This window comes from Thalassophryne amazonica, unplaced genomic scaffold (genome assembly GCF_902500255.1).
Source record: "Thalassophryne amazonica unplaced genomic scaffold, fThaAma1.1, whole genome shotgun sequence".
Lineage (NCBI taxonomy): Eukaryota > Metazoa > Chordata > Actinopteri > Batrachoidiformes > Batrachoididae > Thalassophryne > Thalassophryne amazonica.
This window is the reverse complement of record NW_022986263.1, coordinates 94270-113170: the sequence shown is the minus strand read 5'-3', so window position 1 is coordinate 113170 and position 18901 is coordinate 94270. Positions and strand designations below refer to the sequence as shown.

Genomic DNA, 18901 nt, shown 5'->3' with positions numbered 1-18901 from the left:
CTGACAAACATCCCCAGCGGCGCCGTCCCTGGGTTCACGACATCCTCATGAGACGTTCCCAATTTGGGGTGTTACATTATTTACTGCAGGAGCTGCGTCTGGATGACGGCTGCTTTCAGCGGTCCTTCCGCCTCTGCAGGACCCAGTTTGAGGACCTCCTGTCCCGTTCACGCACGCACATGTAAACAATAAAAAAAACTCTGCTGCCCCTGCTGCGGGGCTGCTGCTCGCTCTTCCCCCAAACTCTGTCATAATTGTGTTTATAAACCAGTCACTATTTGCTTTATTATACATCTGTGGTTAATAAATGAAATAATCTTCACAGACGATTCGCTCATGCGCACATGTGAGAAAAAAAAACTCAGATGCCTGCTGTGGTGCTGCTCGCTCTCCCCCGAAACTCATCACGTCACTACATATCCAATCCCTGATTGGTCATTGAGGCACGACAAGACGAAAAAGTTCAGATTTTTCAACTTAGGGAGGAGGGCGACGCGATGCAATGCAATATCGCGCCACAAATGCGCCAATCACTCAAAATCGCTTCACTCGTGTCACTTCATTCGCATCCATCACGAATTTGTTGTTGGCCACAATGCCTCCTTCCCTAGGGATTACATGGCAACCTGTCGCTCGTGTTGTGCCTGGTGTGAATGCGGCTTTAGGGTTAAAATTTAACAAAATACGAGGTCTGTGAGAAAAGTAATGGACCTTTTTATTTTTTTCAAAAACTATATGGATTTGATTCGTATGTTTTTACGTCAGCCAAGCTTGAACCTTCGTGCGCATGCGTGAGTTTTTCCACGCCTGTTGGTTGCGTCATTCGCCTGTGAGCACGTGAGCACGATCGAGCGAGACAAAGGAACACCTCCGTTTCGGAGTGCCAGGGGACAAGTTGGGACATGCCCAGCTCTCCACAATTTCTCTTATACTCACTGGGCTGGTAAGCATTGAAAGCCGACATAGGCATGTCCCAACTTGTCCTTTAACACTCTGAAACAGAGGTGTTCCTTTGTCTCGCTCGATCAGCGAATCGGTCGTGACAAGCGAAGCCTCCGCGCGGCTTTCCATGACAAAATCTCTTGTTAAACGTGAAATCTGCCAGAAAATAGCTGATGTCCAGCTCTTGTGATAACCAGAGAAATTGCTCACGACGGTCCCATCTCCACACAGCCATCCATTTAGAAATGATGTGGTGTTTTCTGCCTCTCGATGGCGGCTCGGAGCGTGGCGCGCCGTGCGCCATTGTGGGGCATCCTTAAAGCTGTAGTAACACTCCTTATTCTCTGTGAAGCCCGTAAAATTTTCACCGAAAGCCAGATAAATTTTTCGAATGGTTTCCAGCCGCCAGTCTCTAACAGTTTCTGAAAAATTCTGATGGAAAAAAAGCCCAAATCATTCTGCCATTTCCTTGACAATTGAAATCCGACTAAGGGGGCTGGACCACTCCCTCCCACAAGGCCGTGCTCACAGGCGAATGACGCAACCGACAGCATGGAAAAACTCACGCATGTGCACGAAGGTTCAAGCATGTCTGACGTAAAAACATATGAATCAAATCCATATAGTTTTTGAAAAAAATGAAAAGGTCCGTTACTTTTCTCACAGACCTCGTACATTTTGGACATTTTATTTAAATTAGCATCACTTCTGAAAGTGAAAACATCAGCTATATGTTTTAGTTTTAAAGTATTGCAATAATTTTGAAGGTTTTAGTGTGGACAGGCTGTCTCCACAGTGCATTATGGGTAATCTCATTGCAGTCACGACAGGAGAAATGCATTTGAAACACTATGATCAGGCTCCACACAGACAACAGTATTAAACATTTTGTATATTGCGCCTAAACCTCTCGTGAATATATTCTCTGGGTTTATAAGATGTTGTTATTGTGTTTGTTTTATGTAAAAATGCCAGAAGAAGCTCAGGTTACTTCTCCACGCAGATTACACATAGCACACAGATAATTTGGAATATTTGTTTTGGTAAGTTTTCACGGTCTCTACTGCCATCTACTGGCCAGTAGTGTTCATGGCAGTATTCGCCCTAAGTAATTGAGATATCCCATAATCCTTTGCGTGACTGAGAGTTGTTGCAGCCTCTTGCAGCAGCTAAAGAAAAAAAATTAACATTTTGGTCGTATAATGTTCATTTACAATTGTCGTTGTGGATTCTGTTGGACTCTGGGGCGTGTTGTCAGACTGCACTCTACTGGTGGTTGGCTCTCACTGCGGTATTGTATCACTTCCTGTTCCGGAGCACAGCGGTGTTTTGCTGTATCTGTTAGCTGTTTAATCTGCGTAGTTAGATTGATCTAGATAACTAGATAACGATTTATTTCAGTGTAATCTTCACGTGCCTTTACTAAAGCACTCCCTCTGCTGAATCACCTCTAAATTATTTACACATTATTCACTTTGTGTGTTTTTAGGAATCCGCTAGCTTAGCGCAGCTACTAGCTCTTAGCCGGTTTAGCATGGCGGCTTCTCCTGTCTCTCCCGCACTTTTCTGTGCTGGGTGTGAAATGTTTAGTTATTCCTCGGCCTCCTTTAGCAGTAATGGTACTTGTAATAAGTGTAGCTTGTTCGTAGCTTTGGAGGCCAGGCTGGGCGAATTGGAGACTCGGCTCCGCAACCTTGGAAAATCCTACAGCTAGCCAGGCCCTGTAGTTGGGTGCGGACCAAGGTAGATTAGCTGCCGTTAGCTGTCCCCCAGCAGATCCCGAGCAGCCGGGAAAGCAGGCCGGCTGGGTGACTGTGAGGAGGAAGCGTAGTCCTAAACAGAAGCCCCATGTACACCACCAACCCGTTCACATCTCTAACCGTTTTTTCCCCACTCGGTGACACACCTGCCGAGGAACAAACTCTGGTTATTGGCGACTCTGTTTTGAGAAATGTGAAGTTAGCGACACCAGCAACCATAGTCAAATGTTTCCGGGGGCCAGAGCAGGTGACATTGAAGGAAATTTGAAACTGCTGGTTAAGGCTAAGCGTAAATTTGGTAAGATTGTAATTCACGTCGGCAGTAATGACACCCGGTTACGCCAATCAGAGGTCACTAAAATTAATATTGAATCGGTGTGTAACTTTGCAAAAACAATGTCGGACTCTGTAGTTTTCTCTGGGCCCCTCCCGGGAGTGACGTGTTTAGCCGCATGTTCTCCTTGAATTGCTGGCTGTCTGAGTGGTGTCCAAAAAATGAGGTGGGCTTCATAGATAATTGGCAAAGCTTCTGGGGGAAACCTGGTCTTGTTAGGAGAGACGGCATCCATCCCACTTTGGATGGAGCAGCTCTCATTTCTAGAAATCAGGCCAATTTTATTAAACCCTCCAAATCATGACTATCCAGGGTTGGGACCAGGAAGCAGAGTTGTAGTCTTACACCCTCTCTGTAGCTTCTCTCCCCCTGCCATCCCCTCATTACCCCATCCCCGTAGAGACGGTGCCTGCTCCCAGACCACCAATAACCAGTAAAAATCTATTTAAGCATAAAAATTCAAAAAGAAAAAATAATATAGCACCTTCAATTGCACCACAGACTAAAACAGTTAAATGTGGTCTGTTAAATATTAGGTCTCTCTCTTCTAAGTCCCTGTTAGTAAATGATATAATAATTGCTCAACATTGATTTATTCTGCCTTACAGAAACCTGGTTACAGCAGGATGATATGTTAGTTTAAATGAGTCAACACCCCCGAGTCACACTAACTGTCAGAATATGCTTGTAGCACGGGCCGAGGCGGAGGGTTAGCAGCAATCTTCCACTCCAGCTTATTAATTAATCAAAAACCCGACAGAGCTTTAATTCATTTGAAAGCTTGACTCTTAGTCTTGTCCATCCAAATTGGAAGTCCCAAAACCAGTTTATTTGTTATTATCTATCGTCCACCTGGTCGTACTGTGAGTTTCTCTGTGAATTTTCAGACCTTTGTCTGACTAGTGCTTAGCTCAGATAAGATAATTATAGTGGGTGATTTTAACATCCACACAGATGCCTGAGAATGACAGCCTCAACACTGCATGTAATCTATTATTAGACTTAGACCAACCACTTAACCACACTTTAGATCTTGTTCTGACATATGGCATAGAAATGGAAGACTTAACAGTATCATATCCTTAAAGCTAGTTACAGCGCTTTCAGAAAGACTTCTACTGTAATGAAACTTATTCCCAACTGCTGGGTAGTCCATCATGATTCCTTCTTTGTTATGTTCTCTAATGCCATATACCAACACAGTGCAGAGTAGGTACCTAAACTCTGTGAGTGAGATAGATTATCTCGGTCAATAGCTTTACATCCTCATTGAGCACAACTTTGGATGCTGTAGCTCCTCTGAAAAAGAGAGCCTTAAATCAGAAGTGCCTGACTCCGTGGTATAACTCACAAACTCGCAGCTTAAAAGCAGATACCTGTAAGCTGGAGAGGAAAGGCATCTCACTAATTTAGAAGATCTTCACTTAGCCTGGAAAAAGAGTCTGTTGCTCTATAAAAAAAGCCCTCCGTAAAGCTAGGACATCTTACTACTCATCACTAATTGAAGAAAAATAAGAACAACCCCAGGTTTCTTTTCAGCACTGTAGCCAGGCTGACAAAGAGTCAGAGCTTCTTGAGCCGAGTATTCCTTTAACTTTAACTAGTAATGACTTCATGACTTTCTTTGCAAATAAAATTTTAACTATTAGAGAAAAAATTATTCATAACCATCCGAAAGACATATCTTTATGTTCGGCTGCTTTCAGTAATGCTGGTATTTGGTTAGACTCTTTCTCTCTGATTGTTCTGTCTGAGTTATTTTCATTAGTTACTTCCTCCAAGCCATCAACATGTCTATTAGACCCCACCCTCTCTACTTTTAAGATTAGGCTTAAAACTTTCCTTTTTGCTAAAGCTTATAGTTAGGGCTGGATCAGGTGACCCTGAACCATCCCTTAGTTATGCTGCTATAGACGTAGACTGCTGGGGGGGTTCCCATGATGCACTGTTTCTTTCTCTTTTTTGCTCTGTATGCACCACTCTGCATTTAATCATTAGTGATCGATCTCTACTTCCCTCCACAGCATGTCTTTTTCCTGGTTCTCTCCCTCAGCCCCAACCAGTCCCAGCAGAAGACTGCCCCTCCCTGAGCCTGGTTCTGCTGGAGGTTTCTTCCTGTTAAAAGGGAGTTTTTCCTTCCCACTATAGCCAAGTGCTTGCTCACAGGGGGTCGTTTTGACCGTTGGGGTTTTACATAATTATTGTATGGCCTTGCCTTGCAGTGTGGAGCGCCTTGGGGCGGCTGTTTGTTGTTTTGATTTGGCGCTATATAAAAAAATTGATTGATTGATTGATTCCTACCAGGCTGCTCAAGGAAGCCCTACCATTAATTAATGCTTCGATCTTAAATATGATCAATCTATCTTTATTAGTTGGTTATTGTTCACAGGCTTTTAAGGTGGCAGTAATTAAACCATTAGTTAAAAAGCCATCACTTGACCCAGCTATCTTAGCTAATTATAGGCCAATCTCCAACCTTCCTTTTCTCTCAAAAATTCTTGAAAGGGTAGTTGTAAAACAGCTAACTGATCATCTGCAGAGGAATGGTCTATTTGAAGAGTTTCAGTCAGGTTTTAGAATTCATCATAGTACAGAAACAGCATTAGTGAAGGCTACAAATGATCTTCTTATGGCCTCAGACAGTGGACTCATCTCTGTGCTTGTCCTGTTAGACCTCAGTGCTGCTTTTGATACTGTTGACCATAAAATTTTATTACAGAGATTAGAGCATGCCATAGGTATTAAAGGCACTGCGCTGCGGTGGTTTGAATCATATTTATCTAATAGATTACAATTTGTTCATGTAAATGGGGAATCTTCTTCACAGACTAAGGTTAATTATGGAGTTCCACAAGGTTCTGTGCTAGGACCAATTTTATTCACTTTATACATGCTTCCCTTAGGCAGTAGTATTAGAAAGCATTGCTTAAATTTTCATTGTTACGCAGATGATACCCAGCTTTATTTATCCATGAAGCCAGAGGACACACAGCAATTAGTTAAACTGCAGGATTGTCTTACAGACATAAAGACATGGATGACCTCTAATTTCCTGCTTTTAAACTCAGATAAAACTGAAGTTATTGTACTTGGCCCCACAAATCTTAGAAACATGGGTGTCTAACCAGATCCTTACTCTGGATGGCATTACCCTGACCTCTAGTAATACTGTGAGAAATCTTGGAGTCATTTTGATCAGGATATGTCCTTCAATGCGCATATAAGCAAATATGTAGGACTGCTTTTTGCATTTGCGCAATATCTCTAAAATTAGAAAGGTCTTGTCTCAGAGTGATGCTGAAAAACTAATTCATGCATTTATTTCCTCTAGGCTGGACTATTGTAATTCATTATTATCAGGTTTGTCCTAAAGTTCCCTGAAAAGCCTTCAGTTAATTCAAAATGCTGCAGCTAGAGTACTGACAGGGACTAGAAGGAGAGAGCATATCTCACCCCATATTGGCCTCTCTTCATGGCTTCCTGTTAATTCCAGAATAGAATTTAAAATTCTTCTTCTTACTTATAAGGTTTTGAATAATCAGGTCCCATCTTATCTTAGGGACCTCATAGTACCATATCACCCCAATAGAGCGCTTCGCTCTCAGACTGCAGGCTTACTTGTAGTTCCTAGGGTTTGTAAGAGTAGAATGGGAGGCAGAGCCTTCAGCTTTCAGGCTCCTCTCCTGTGGAACCAGCTCCCAATTCAGATCAGGGAGACATGTTGTGTGGGCCGCCAGAAGAGGAGGTACTGCTGGCCCACCACCAGAGGGCGCCCTGCCTGAAGTGCGGGCTTCAGGCACGAGAGGGCGCTGCCGCCTCCAGGAACAGCCGAGGTGAGAGCTGTCACCCATCAACCATGACAGCTGTCACTGATCATCTACATCACATCTGGAATAAAAGCAGGAAGACACCTCCATCACATCGCCGAGATATCAACTTCATTGAGAGGTAATAGACTCAGCCGTTCGTGTTTTGCAATATATCTGTATATTGTGAGTGTTTGCAGGAGTACCGGTCCCTCTTTCTGTGGAGGCTGAGTGAGTGCAGGACGGCACTCTTTTCCCCTGAGGAATCACTGCGGTACTCTACAGAATATTGAGTGAGAGGTGGAGGTGGAATTCCACCACTATTGTTACTGGGTGTACACACACCCACACTTGACTGTCCTTGTTTTCCGCCAGCAGTACCAGATCCGACACGCCGAGACGGTGGCCACCTGGGGACTTCGGGACTTGGCGGCTCCAGTATCCCTCGGGTTCGGTGGCGGTGGAAATCGTGTGGTTCCGGTTCGTCTCCAGACGAGCGTCTCCTATCGTCGAGCCTGCCCACACGACACCTTTATTGATTGACTTGTATCCATTCTGTAATCTGCTGTGTTTGGTTGTGGCATTCACAACAGTAAAGTGTTCTAATTTAACTCCTTCTATTGTCCGTTCATTTACGCCCCCTGTTGTGGGTCCGTGTCACTACACTTTCCCAACAGGATATCTCGGCCAGCGTCATGGACTCCGAGGGGCGTCACCCGGCTGTTGAACGACCAATGGGAGAGCAGGGAGCGCAGGCGTCTGCAGGAGGCGTGATTGGTGAGCTGCAGCACATCCTCACCGCCTTTACGGCTCGGTTGGATCAAATGACCGAGCAAAACATCCTCCTGAACCGCAGGGTGGAGGCTCTCTCCGCGCAGGTGGCGGTGAGCGCTCAGGGCGCTGCTGCAGCTCCTCCTCCTGCCGACCCTGTGCAGGATATGAATGTTCCAGTGGTGGTTCAACAACCACTCCCACCATCCCCTGAAGCATACATAAGCCCTCCAGAGCCGTACGGAGGTTGTGTGGAGACGTGCGCAGACTTTCTCATGCAGTGTTCGCTCGTCTTCACACAACGTCCCGTCATGTACGTGTCAGACCAGTTGGTGGCCGTCGATTTGCCTGAGGACCTTGACCAGCTCATCGCACTCGCCATACAGACCGACCGACGTCTGCAGGACCTTCCTCGCCGTGACGTCCAGCTTGCTGCTCGACGTGCCGCAAAATCTCCTGCCCACTCCTCCTTCTCCAGTCATGTCAGCATGGAATCTCCATTCCGCGGCACTGAGAAGCCGAAGCAAATGGGTCGCACTTGACTCTCCTCTGCCGAGAGGCCGCGACGTCGTGAAGGCGGACTTTGTTTTTACTGTGGGCGTTCCGGTCACATAATAACTTATTGTCAAGCCAGGGGTGCCACCAAGCGGCCACAAGCTGAGATTTGGGTGAGTCAGAACACAATTCTCATTCCTCAGCACAAAACATGATTTTGGCTAAATAATATCTGATCATCATCCATTTCTGTGCCTGTATTGTTGATTCTGGTTCTGATGCGAACTTGATTTGTCTTCTCTGGCCAATATCTCTACACCTTTAAACTGTATGAGCTCTCCCGCCCCCTGGTGGTACGCGCCATAGATGGCCATACAGTGGGGTGCATTACCCATTGCACTCAGTCAGTTCATATGATCATTTCTGAAACCACTCTGAATCGATCAGTTTTCACATTTTTGACAAATGACTCACCGGCTATTTTGGGGCATCCCTGGTTACAAAAACATGGTCCCAATTTTGACTCGGCTAAGGGAGAGATTATTTCCTGGGGCCATGCTTGTAACAATTCATGTCTGTTTAATCCTGTGTGTGTTCAATCCACTTCCAATCCAGACCTGGTGGGGGTGCCATTGTGCTATCATGACCTGGCAACAGTATTTAGTAAAAGCAAAGCTAAATCATTACCACCTCACCGGGAATATGACTGTGCTATAGAGCTTCTCCCCGGGGCTAGCCCACCCCGAGGGAAGCTCTTTTCTCTGTCAGCCCCTGAACGTGATGCCATGAATGAGTACATTCAAGATTCACTTGCCACTGGTTTGATTAGACCGTCTTCGTCACCTGCAGGAGCAGGTTTCTTTTTTGTGGAAAAGAAGGACAAATCCCTCCGCCCGTGTATTGATTACTGGGGGCTCAATGACATTACAGTAAAGAACCGTTATCCGCTGCCACTCATCGCATCTGCTTTTGAGCTCTTGGAAGGAGCTAAAATATTCACTAAACTCGACCTCCGCAATGCATATCATTTGGTTCGTATTAAGCAAGGCGATGAATGGAAGACCGCTTTTAATATTCCCTCAGGACACTATGAATACCTAGTCATGCCTTTTAGTCTTACAAATGCCCCAGCGGTCTTCCAGAACCTGGTTAATGATGTGCTGCGTGAGTACCTAAATAAGTTTGTTTTTGTTTATCTAGATGATATTCTAATTTTCTCCCCCAATCTGGAAACCCACACACGTTACGTCCGTACCGTTCTGCAAACTTTGCTGCAGAACAATCTATTGTTAAAGCTGAAAATGTGAGTTCCACAAACCCTCTGTAGCTTTCCTTGGATTCGTTATTGCAGAGGGAGAGATTAAGATGGACCCTGAGAAGGTTGCGGCCGTGCGGGATTGGCCGGTTCCTACCACCCGCAAGGAAGTCCAAAGGTTCTTGGGTTTCGCCAATTTCTACCGCAGATTCATCCGTAATTTCAGCACGGTCGCAGCTCCACTTCACAACGTCACGTCGTCCCTCCGGCCATTCGTATGGACACCGGGGTGTGACGAGGCTTTTAGGGTCCTAAAACATCGCTTCACCATGGCCCCCGTGCTACTCCTCCCCGACCCTGCTCGACAGTTCGTGGTTGAGGTTGGGTCGTCAGTCGGTTTTCTTGTCATCCAGGAATCAAAAAGACGGAGTTTGTTATTCAGCAGAGGTTTTGGTGGCCTGGGATGTTAAAAGATATTACTGATTATGTTAATGCTTGTTCTACGTGTGCTATTCACAAGTCCTCTAATCGCCCGCCTGCAGGCTTTTTAACGCCACTGCCTGTCCCTACTCGTCCCTGGTTTCATATCACATTGGACTTTGTAACTGGTCTGCTGCCTTCAAGAAGAAATACCGCTGTTTTGACTGTGGTGGATAGGCTATCCAAGATGGCTCATTTCATCCCTCTTCCTAAACTTCCCACAGCAAAAGAAACTGCCGAAATAATGCTCACACATGTATTCAAGTTGCATGGATTTCCACAGGATATTGTGTCAGACAGAGGACCGCAGTTTGTATCTAATTTTTGGAGGGAATTCTGCCGTCTCCTTGGGGTCACTGCCAGCTTAACCTCGGGTTATCACCCCAGGCCAACGGGCAGACGGAACGTGTCAATCAGGAGTTAGAAAAGGGACTCCGGATTCTCGCCTCCCAGCACCCTGCTTCATGGTCCGCGCAACTGTCCTGGATTGAACTGGCCCACAATAGTATTCCTTCGGCATCCTCTGGTTTTTCTCCATTTCATGTAGTGTACGGTCATCAACCTCCATTGTTTCCATCCACAGCACTTGATTCCTCTGTCCCTTCTGCCCTAGGACTCATCCTCCGCTGCCGACGAACCTGGGAGCGGGCACGTAGGGCCCTCCTACGGTCCTCAGCAGCCTATAAACTGGCGGCTGATCGTAAAAGGTCTTCCACGCTTGCATACAAACCTGGACAGAATGTTTGGCTCTCGACACGTCATCCTCTTAAGGGACTGCCCAGAAAACTGGCTCCCAGGTTCATTGGTCCATTCCCGGTTTGCAGAGTCCTTAATCCGGTTTCAGTTCGCCTCCACCTCCCGAGGTCTATGCGTATCCACCCAACCTTTCATGTTAGCCACATCAAGCCTGTTCCGTCCAGCCCGTTGTGTCCCCCGGCCGTTCCCCCGCCTCCCGCCCGGTTTGTGGGTGGGGGTCCTGTTTTTGCCATGCGGCGGCTCTTGGACTCTTGCCACCATAGTCGTGGGGTTCAATATTTGGTGGACTGGGAGGGCTATGGCCCCGAGGAGCGGTCGTGGGTTCCCTCCCGCTTCATCCTTGATCCTCCTCTGATCCGTGAGTTTCGTGACTCTCATCCTGTTGTGCCTGGGCCGTCCGGTGCCGGCCGTAAGGGGGGGGGGGATACTGTCAAGGTTTGAGTTTTGCGTGGTGTTCTGTTTGTTATTTTTGCATTTCGTTGGATTTGGTTGGTTTCTTCTCTTGCTGGGGCTTTTCTGTTTGGGTCTGCCTATCTTTCTTTCTCTTGTCTCTCTCCCTTGGATCTTGGTGATGGGTTTTTCCTCTCTCTCTCTCTGGCCACGCCCTAGTTCTGGTGCCTTCCATGCACACCTGTTCCTGATTTACTGATTACCACCTGCAGTTCAACAGTCAACCCCACTGAGGTCCTTAAACTGGGTCTCATTAACATAAGATCACTGTCCTCAAAATCATTGTTGATCAATGATCTAATTATTGATCATCACTTAGATATGATTGGGCTATGTGAAACCTGGCTTAAACCTACAGCTGTCCTCCCCTTAAATGAGGCCTGCCCACCAGCATATACATTTAGTCACGTCCCTCATGATGCGAAGCAAGGTGGGGGTGTTGCTCTTATTTATAAATCTAGGTTTAGTTTATTAGCTGTTGGGGGTCACAAATATCACTCATTTGAGCATCTGATTCTCCACTCTGCTCAGGATATTACACATTGCCAAGGTCAGAAGAATAAAAATCAGTTGTATTACTTTGTCATTGTATGTAGGCCTCCTGGCCCATATTCTGAATTCTTAGATGAATTTGGTGCGTTCATCTCTAACTTGTCAACTAGTGTAGATAACATTCTGATCATTGGTGACTTTAACATTAATATAAATAAGCCCTCTGCAAATCATTTATGGAAATTGTGGATGCAGTAGGATTTCGGCAATGCATTCGGGATTCGACGCACATTAGTAGAAATACCCTGGATCTGGTTCTCGCACGTGGTATTCCTGTCACGAATATTGACATCATGCCTCTAACATCAGTGGTGTATGATCACTCACTTATTAAGTTTACAGTTTCTCTGCCATGTTTAGTGGAACAACAACCTTATATATCTTTACCGCGATGCATCAACTCCTCAACTAAGACTGAACTCGAAGCTAGACTGTCTGATGTCTTAGCTTCACATTTGACAAACACCCAGTCAGTAGACAGACTTGTGGATAGTTTAAACTCAATGCTCAAAACTACACTCGACATGATTGCACCACCTGTGTTAAAACCGCGCTCCCCCAAATCACAGTCACCTTGGTTCAATGATTATCTGCGTGACCTCAAGCATAAAGCAAGAGGTCTAGAAAGGAAATGGCGTCATTCAAAATTAGAAGTATTTCACCTTGCGTGGTGTGATGCTATCTTAGACTATAAGCATGCATTATTGGCTGCAAAGCGGACCTATTACTCTGATTTGATCAACAAAAACAAGCATAACTCAAAGTTCTTGTTTGACATGGTGGCAACACTTTTGCATGGACAACCAGCTGTAGTTCGCTCTCCTTTTACAGCACAAGATTTCCTGGATTACTTTGGGAAGAAAATAGAAGACATCAGGTTAAACATATCCCAGCATGCCTTAATCCAGCCACTACACCCTGCTATTGATGTGGGCGCCACTGCTGAGGTATTACCTAGATTTACAGAGTTTGATAGTATCTCACTAGACATGCTGACAAAACTTGTAATGTCAACAAAAAGCACAACCTGTTTATTTGATCCTATACCAACAAAACTGTTTAAGGACCTGTGGCCCACTCTTGGGCCGACTGTGCTGGAAATTTTTAATCTTTCTTTAACTTCTGGATCTGTTCCTAAATGTTTCAAATCTGCAGTGATTAAACCATTACTTAAGAAACCTAATCTTGACCCTAGTGTATTGACAAACTATCGTCCGATATCAAATCTGTCATTTTTCTCTAACATTCTGGAAAAAGTGGTGTCACGGCAGCTCGTGGACTATCTTACTGAGAATAATCTCTTTGAGCCACTGCAGTCTGGTTTTAGAAAATATCATTCCACAGAGATGGCTCTCACTAAAGTGGTGAATGATCTTCTGCTTACAATGGATTCAGACACCACTACGGTTCTGTTGCTGTTAGATCTCAGTGCTGCATTTGATACAGTGGATCATCATATTCTACTTGATAGGATGGAAAATCATTTTGGGATTACTGGGAGTGCCCTTGCATGGCTGACGTCATACTTGAACAGTCGTTCTCACTGTGTTTTGTACAGTAACAGTACCTCTGACCTTAGTGACATGAAATCTGGGGTTCCACAGGGGTCTGTCTTAGGCCCCTTGCTTTTCTCCCTTTATATAGCACCCCTTGGGCACATATTGCGGTGTTTTGGGATTACCTTTCACTGCTATGCAGATGATACTCAGTTATATATGCCAACTTCCTACTTTTAAACTCTGATAAGACTGAAATGATGGTTCTTGGTCCAGTGAGACATGGGCATCAATTTGACCAGTTAACGCTCAGCCTCGGCTCGTGTGTCATACATCACACTGACAAAGTGAGGAACCTTGGGCTAATTTTTGATCCTTCATTGTCCTTTGGCCTCCACATTAGAAATATTACTAGGACTGCTTTCTTCCACCTGCGAAATATAGCAAAGATTCGTCCCATCCTGTCTATGGCTGATGCTGAGACCCTGATCCATGCCTTTATCTCTTCTAGATTGGACTACTGCAATGTTCTATTTTCTGGTTTACTGCAGTCTAGCATTAGGGCTCTCCAATTGGTTTAAAATACTGCAGCCAGACTTTTGACACGAAGCAGAAAGTTCGACCACATTACACCCATTTTGGCATCTCTTCACTGGCTTCCTGTCCCAGTGAGATCAGATTTTAAGGTTCTGCTACTAACCTATAAAATTATTCATGGACTGGCACCTCCCTACCTAGCTGACCTAATTAAACCTTACGTACCGGCCCGGGCTTTACGTTCTCAGGGTGCAGGACTACTTTGTGTCCCTAAGGTGAATAAAAAGTCTGCGGGTCACAGAGCTTTCTCTTATCGTGCCCCTGTTCTGTGGAATGATCTCCCTGCGTCAGTAAAACAGTCAGATTCTGTGGAGACTTTCAAGTCCAGACTTAAGACGCACTTATTTTCCCTTTCCTATGGCTAGCATACTGGTACAGTTTTGTTTTACGCTTTTTACTCTTTTAATTCATTTATTAGTAAACGCAGTGTGCCGCTGCCTCAACTTTACCTAAATTCTTGGTCTTTTAGTGAAGTTTAGGGCTAGTGGCCGGCGATCACCTTAGTATTTCTTCTGTTTTTCTTGTTGTTTAATGCTGACAAATTCTTCAGTATTTCTTGTCTTTCTGATGCCTGATTCTGTTTTTCTCTCTGTTTAAGGTGCAGCTCATCGCAAAATGTTTTGCATGTGGAGAGAATGTGCACATGTTTTATTATATTGTGTGCACGTTTTATTATATTGTTAAACATGCACTCAATATTGTCTTGACACATAAATGTTGGCTATTCGCCCTATTGACGTTTCACATCCCGCAAAACCTCGGAGAGGTCGCCGCGCTGTGAGATCTCAGTAACAGTGAGAACTGCATTGAGACACTCTGATCACGCTGCACTTTAACCACTGCACACAGACAACACCATTAACATCGCAACATAAAATTATTTTTATATTTTGCCCAAAACTCTCGTGAATATATTCTCTGGGTTTATAGACATTGTTATTGTGTTTATTTTATGTAAACGTGAGAATCACAGTCTGTCTCTCCGTTATTTTCAGTGGGAGCTGCTGTGAGCTACAATCACTTCCTGATCATGTTCTGGAGGAAAGTGAAGTTTGCTCTTTATCGTCTTGATTATTGTTCTTTACAACAATGTTTGTCCTCTTTGTTCCAGACTAATATATATAATATGTCTGAAATTCAGTTTGCGTTTATTAAATTCCACGCAGATTAAACGTAACAGACACAGATTATTTGTTATAATTGTTTTAGCAAGTTTTCAGAGTATCATGCAGCAGTCTCCTATTAACGTGACGAAAAGCATAAAAATATATTTTTGTAGTATAATATTAATTTACAGCTGTTATCGTGTTGATTCTGTATATGTTGTTGACTGCAGCAACTCTCTAGCACGCAAGGGATTATGGGATACGTCAATAGGGCGAATGAACACTACTGGCCAGGAGATGGCAGTAGAGACCTTGAAAACTTGCCAAAACAAAATTCCAGATAATCTGTGTCTGCTACATTTAAGATGCGTGGAATTTAATAAACACAGACACAATAACAACATCTATAAACCCAGAGAATATATTCACGAGAGTTTTAGGCATTCGAGTTTAATGCTGTTGTCCGTAGAGCCTGATCAGAGTGTTTCAAATGCATTTCTCATGTCGTGAACATAGTGAGATTACCCAATCCTACCCATAATGCACTGCTGGGCAGAGCATATATCCACACTACAACCATAAAAATTAGCAAATTACTTTAAAACTAAAACATATATCTGATATTTTCACTTTATAGAACTTCAGACATGACATTAATTTAAATAACTTGTCCGACATTAGTTTGGTTAAAAGTTGAACCATAAGTTAAAAATGTATGCCTCTGGATGACTTGGGTGATATTGCCCGCCTATCAGTATGGGGTTGAGAGAAATTATTTTTTTTTTTTTAGTTCTACAGTCTACAGAGGATAGAGTGTTTTTTTTCGTAAAGCAGCTCTTCTCTGTTTTGCAGAGGGTAGAACTACATATCAGCTACGAAACATTTAACAGGTAGGTGCTCAACTGATTTTTTCAATAAATGTTTGTAGCTGTTCAGGGCAGCGCGGTGGCTTAGTGGTTAGCACTGTTGCCTCACAGCGAGAGGGTCGTGGGTTCAATTCACGTGACCTTTCTGTGTGGAGTTTGCATGTTCTCCCCGTGTTTGCGTGGGTTTCCTCTGGGTGCTCCGGTTTCCTCCCACATCCAAAGACATGCGGGTTTGGTGGATTGGAATCTTTAAAAAATTGTCCGTAGGTGTGTGTGTGTGGGTGTGTCTGTGTTTGTTTGACTGTTTGTGGCCCTGCGACAGACTGGCGTCCTGTCCTAGGTGTACCCCACCTCGTGCCCTATGACTGCTGGGATAGGCTCCAACCCCCCATGACCCTTAATTGGACTAAGTGGTAGAAGATGAATGAATGAATGTAGCTGTTCAGCTTTATTTACCACGTTATCGGTCTATAAATTATTGGACAAAAATTTATCGCAAGATAATTAGTCCGATAATGTTTTTTAAAGTTATCTAAAAAGATAATCCGATAATGCAAACATTATCTTCGATAATTATCCGTTATCGGATTATCAGAACGGTGCCCACCACTGGACATATGTAACACACACTGTATATGTCACACACTGCATATGTAACACACACTGCACATGTAACACACTGTATATGTAACACACACACTGTATATGTCACACACTGTATATGTAACATGCGCTGTAACTCTGTGCTCTGTACAGAGTTACAGTGCATGTAACTACATGAGTGAGTAGCTGGCTTCCAGTTCGTTTTAGAATTGATTTTAAAATTTTAATGTTTGTTTTTAAAGCTATTTATGGCCTTGTATCTCCCTACTTGTCTGAAATGTTAACTTTGCGCACCTACAGTAGGACATTAAGGGCATCTGGCCAGCTTTACTTAGATGTTCCAAGGTTAAGATATAAACGCTGGGGTGATCATGCTTTCGCGGTAGGTAGTCCCAGACTGTGGAATGAGCTACCTCTTGAGTTACGTACTATTCCTGACCTAGCACTTTTTAAATCTAAGTTAAAGACTTATTTATTTAAACTGGCTTTTAACACTTAGTGGGGAGGTGACATGTTCTGTTATTTTTATGTTCTTTTTTATGTGTTGTTTTAAAATTTTATTTTATATGTGTTTTATTTTTGTAAATTTGTGTTTTTAATGTTAAGCACTTTGGACACCAGTCGGTGCTGTAAAGCGCTTTATAAATAAATCAAATCAATTTTATTTATATAGCGCCAAATCACAACAAACAGTTGCCCCAAGGCGCTTTATATTGTAAGTCAAAGCCATACAATAATTATGTAAAACCCCAAAGGTCAAAACGACCCCCTGTGAGCAAGCACTTGGCGACAGTGGGAAGGAAAAACTCCCTTTTAACAGGAAGAATCCTCCAGCAGAACCAGGCTCAAGGAGGGGCAGTCTTCTGCTGGGACTGGTTGGGGCTGAGGGAGAGAACCAGGAAAAAGACATGCTGTGGAGGGGAGCAGAGATCAATCACTAATGATTAAATGCAGAGTGGTGCATACAGAGCAAAAAGAGAAAGAAACACTCAGTGCATCATGGGAACCCCCCAGCAGTCTACGTCTATAGCAGCATAACTAAGGGATGGTTCAGGGTCACCTGATCCATGCCATCCAGAGTAAGGATCTGGTTCGACACCATGTTTCCAAGATTTGTGGGGCCAAGTACAATAACTTCAGTTTTATCTGAGTTTAAAAGCAGGAAATTAGAGGTCATCCATGTCTTTATGTCTGTAAGACAATCCTGCAGTTTAACTAATTGGTGTGTGTCCTCTGGCTTCATGGATAGATAAAGCTGGGTATCATCTGCGTAACAATGAAAATTTAAGCAATGCTGTCTAATAATACTGCCTAAGGGAAGCATGTATAAAGTGAATAAAATTGGTCCTAGCACAGAACCTTGTGGAACTCCATAATTAACCTTAGTCTGTGAAGAAGATTCCCCATTTACATGAACAAATTGTAATCTATTAGATAAATATGATTCAAACCACCGCAGTGCAGTGCCTTTAATACCTATGGCATGCTCTAATCTCTGTAATAAAATTTTATGGTCAACAGTATCAAAAGCAGCACTGAGGTCTAACAGGACAAGCACAGAGATGAGTCCACTGTCTGAGGCCAAAAGAAGATCATTTGTAACCTTCACTAATGCTGTTTCTGTACTATGATGAATTCTAAAACCTGACTGAAACTCTTCAAATAGACCATTCCTCTGCAGATGATCAGTTAGCTGTTTTACAACTACCCTTTCAAGAATTTTTGAGAGAAAAGGAAGGTTGGAGATTGGCCTATAATTAGCTAAGATAGCTGGGTCAAGTGATGGCTTTTTAAGTAATGGTTTCATTACTGCCACCTTAAAAGCCTGTGGTACATAGCCAACTAATAAAGATAGATTGATCATATTTAAGATCGAAGCATTAATTAATGGTAGGGCTTCCTTGAGCAGCCTGGTAGGAATGGGGTCTAATAGACATGTTGATGGTTTGGAGGAAGTGACTAATGAAAATAACTCAGACAGAACAATCGGAGAGAAAGAGTCTAACCAAATACCGACATCACTGAAAGCAGCCAAAGATAACGATATGTCTTTGGGATGGTTACGAGTAATTTTTTCTCTAATAGTTAAAATTTTATTAGCAAAGAAAGTCATGAAGTCATTACTAGTTAAAGTTAAAGGAATACTCGGCTCAATAGAGCTCTGACTCTTTGTCAGCCTGGCTACAGTGCTGAAAAGAAACCTGGGGTTGTGCTTATTTTCTTCAATAAGTGATGAGTAGTAAGATGTCCTAGCTTTACGGAGGGCTTTTTTACAGAGCAACAGACCACGGAGTCAGGCACTTCTGATTTAAGGCTCTCTTTTTCAGAGGAGCTACAGCATCCAAAGTTGTCTTCAATGAGGATGTAAAACTATTGACGAGATACTCTATCTCACTTACAGAGTTTAGGTAGCTACTCTGCACTGTGTTGGTATATGGCATTAGAGAACATAAAGAAGGAATCATATCCTTAAACCTAGTTACAGGGCTTTCTGAAAGACTTCTAGTGTAATGAAACTTATTCCCCACTGCTGGGTAGTCCATCAGAGTAAATGTAAATGTTATTAAGAAATGATCAGACAGAAGGGGGTTTTCAGGGAATACTGTTAAGTCTTCAATTTCCATACCATAAG

General features: G+C 43.7%; 1 protein-coding gene across 1 annotated transcript in view; it reads left to right on the top strand.

The window, feature by feature from the left end:
• Positions 1 to 18901, top strand: part of LOC117505890 (latent-transforming growth factor beta-binding protein 4-like) — a gene marked incomplete at its 3' end in the record, with an annotated part of 211270 nt that overhangs the window by 99098 nt on the left and 93271 nt on the right.